Source organism: Octopus bimaculoides, chromosome 1 (assembly GCF_001194135.2).
Source record: "Octopus bimaculoides isolate UCB-OBI-ISO-001 chromosome 1, ASM119413v2, whole genome shotgun sequence".
NCBI classification, from domain to species: Eukaryota; Metazoa; Mollusca; class Cephalopoda; order Octopoda; family Octopodidae; genus Octopus; species Octopus bimaculoides.
In genome coordinates this window covers 135,259,450-135,263,133 of record NC_068981.1, presented here as the reverse complement: position 1 = coordinate 135,263,133, position 3,684 = coordinate 135,259,450, and the positions used below count along the sequence as shown (strand labels likewise).

Here is a 3,684-nt window from a genome sequence, read left to right as displayed (position 1 = left end):
ACATACATACATACATACATACATACATACATACATACATACATACATACATACATACATACATATGAGATAGGGAGGTAAAAGTATGTACCATCATAGAGGTCAGTTGCCGTATAGATATAACTATGTCTTTGAAAATCAAAGAAAAAGAAGATATCTAAGAACAACTGCTTCAAAAGCTCCAGCTTCTATGTCCAGACTATGAATTCATATTCATACCAATAATAATTGGAGCCCTAGATTTTGTTAGTAAATGCTTAAAGGAGAATCTGGATAAACTGGGATTTTCAGAAAATGAAATCGACCGGCTGATTCATACATTACAAATGCAATCTGAGAGTGGAACAGTAAAAATATGCAAGATTTTTTAAAGTTCCAAATGTGAATTTGTCTGTGTTAACTACATCCCAAAGATGGAACTTTGTATCTTTGTTGGATACTGGCTCCCTCCTCAATGGAAGATTTATTATAAATAAAAAATAGAAGGGACATACATATGAAGGTGCATAGCTCAGTAATCATAAGGTAGCAAGTTCAATTCCCGGATTGGGCTGTGAGTTGTGTTCTTGAGTAAGACACTTTGTTTCACATTGCTCCAGTTCACTCAGCAGTAGGGTTAATGGTAATATATTAGAATGGTAGCACATAGAAAGGACTCCCTTCAGTCATGACTGACCATGGGATTGCACTTAGAAAATTCGCCTCCACGGCACAAGTCCAGGCAATGTTGTTTATGGAAGACCAGCACTCACACATGCATACCAGCCTCCCCTCTCCACGCCACTGATGTTATCGAAGAGAAAAGCAAAGGCCAATACAGGATTTTTCATATTTTTCTATTATTCCATTACATGGAATAAAAGCATTTTTAAAATCCATTAACACCTTAACATTTCAAGACTTTCCCATTTCATCACATGAATATAGTAATGGTAATAATGACATGTCGCTTATGCACTTTGTTGTAGTTCGCAAAGGATCATGGGAATACTCTTTTAATTAATAAAAACATCAATGCTAGGATTTAATATTTATACACTAGTTAAGTCCTGGTAGGCTTCATCGTTTATTTTACATGTGATGTTGCTGCTTATTGATTTTTGTTTTGTATTTTACTAATAGATAGGTGTAGGCATGGTAGAATGGTTAAGAAGCTCACTTTGCAACCAAGTGGTTTCATGTTCAGTCCCACTGCATGGCACTTTGGGTGTTTTCTACTATGGCCCAGGTTAACCAATGCCTTGTGACTGAATTTGACAAAAACAAATTGTGTCGAAGTTTGTTGTATGCGTGTATATTTTCTTCTTTTCTTTTCTTATTCTTTTACTTTGTTTCAATCATATGACTGTAGCCATACTGTAGCACCACCTTAAAGGATTTTTAGTTGAAGAAATCAACCCCAGTACTTATTCTTTGTAAGCCTAGTACTTATTCTATAAGTCTCTTTTACTGGACTGCTAAGTTACGGAGACATAAACATACCAGAATCGGTTGTCAAGCAATGGCAAGGGATCAAACACAGACACACACACATAAATACATAAACATATATATATATATTTATATACGATGGGCTTCTTTCAGTTTCCATCTACCAAATCCACTCACAAGGCTTTGGTTGGCCTGAGGCTGTAATAGAAGACACCCAAAGTGCTATGCAGTGGGACTGAACCGTGAACCATATGGCTGGGAAGCAAGCTTCTTACCCCTCCCCCCATATATATATATATATATATATATATATATATCTGTGTGTTTGTGCACCACACCCCACCGCTTGACAACTAGTGCCCACTTCTTAGTTTGTTTACATATCCATAACTTAGTGGTTCAGCAAAATATATCAATAGAATATGTATCAGACCTAAAGAGAAAAATAAGTACTGGGGAAGCGGTAGAATCTGTTAGACTAAAACCCTTCAAGGCAATGCCCCAGCATTGCAGCAGTCTCTGTCGCCAAACTGCTAAGTTACAGGGATGTAAACACACCGACATTGGTTGTCAAGTGGTGGTGGAAAACAAACACAGACCCAAAGACACACACGTATATACACACACACGCACAAACATATATTTATGTGTGTGTGTGTGTGTGTGTGTGTATAAGATACAAATAAGGAAATAATTTTATTCTCAAACGCAGGATAATACTAATAATATAGCATGAACAGGATAAACTATCCATATTTTGCAGAAAAATCAGTTGTCGGCCAGCCACGAGACTTGAACTCACATCCCTGTGATTACGCATCAAGTGCTTTGTTTGTTGACTTTCAATGTAAGTTGAATTTAATATACGATAGCAACTTATAAAGCTAGATTTATATATCCTAAATTTGCAGAAGAATTTGTCGTTGGGGCAGTTTAACTTAATGGTAAAGCACTTGATGCATAATCACAAGGATGTGAGTTTGAGTCTCATGTCTGGCCGCTGACAGATTTTTCTGCAAAATATGGATAGTTTATCCTGTTCATGCTATATTATTAATATTATCCTGCGTTTGAGAATAAAATTATTCCCTTATCTGTATCTTTCAATACATCTTAACGCTTCTAAAGCAAACTTTGTTGACTTTATATAAAGACGAGAATGTATGTCTGTCTGTCTGCCTGTGTGAATCCCTAAAACTCGAGAACTACACAACTGATTTCTTCAAATTTTACACATGCCTTACTGAGGGTCCATGCAGTGTCATGGGCCAAAAAAATTTTCAACTTCTTGCCTAAAGCAAGCCCAGAGCAATCGCTTATCTCTTCCATTATTTCAGCATTACATGTCAAAAGTGAAACAATAACATATCTATTGTAATGTCAGATACTTTCACTTTAATAGTTTCACTATTAACAGTGAAATTATTAAAGTGAAACTGTTATCTCACATATATACAGGCATACATACATACATACATACATACATACATACATACATACATACACACACACACACACACACACACACACACACACACACACACATATATATATATTATGTATATGTATATATATATATATATTATGTATATATATAGATGTATGTGTGTAGATGTATGTGTGTAGGTGTTATCTGAGACCAGGTTATGCAAATTTGATTTATCCCAAAGGTTCCAGGCCACTTTATCACTTGCCAAACCAAACTGTTAAATTATCCAAATACTTGGTACCTTGAATTAAGCCTACCTTAATCTCTTAGCATTCAGAATCCTCTGTCAAATGTAATGTTTATTCACATTGTTTTAAATTAATCGTGCATCTTGATGCTTTGAAATTTCAGTCATATGATTATTTATTTTTAGAATGACATTGTAGGGCAGGTGTGAGAGGCCACATTTTGAACATAAAACAGGTGGAATATTTGAGCTGGTTATGGCTGGTTTAAATGCTGAATTGTCAAATTAGATATTAAAAATGTGGGTGTTTTTTTGGTTGGTTTTTTTTTTTTGCATAATATGTTACATTACCTCAGTGACTAAAGCTAGACATATAAGAGATTAAAATCTCAAATGTAATCTCAATCAGAATCAGCTTTTCATTGAACAATAAAAAGATAAACCTCCTTTGTTAGAGTGCCTTTTGAAATGTTATTTGAGCTTAAATATAAAATAAAATATAGACATCTGATAACTTTGTAGCTACAATTTTCAAATATATTTGAGCTAATATAGTAATATTATTTTAGAAATTTTA

The 3,684-nt window shown here is 34.5% G+C and overlaps 1 long non-coding RNA gene across 1 annotated transcript in view; it reads left to right on the top strand.

The window, feature by feature from the left end:
- LOC128249926 (uncharacterized) overlaps window positions 1-2,255 on the top strand; it is an 18,970-nt gene extending 16,715 nt beyond the window's left edge. Inside the window, exon 3 of the long non-coding RNA XR_008266073.1 lies at window positions 2,195-2,255. This is a non-coding gene — a long non-coding RNA (uncharacterized LOC128249926). The remainder of the gene's footprint in view (window positions 1-2,194) is intronic.
- Window positions 2,256-3,684: the final 1,429 nt, after the last annotated feature.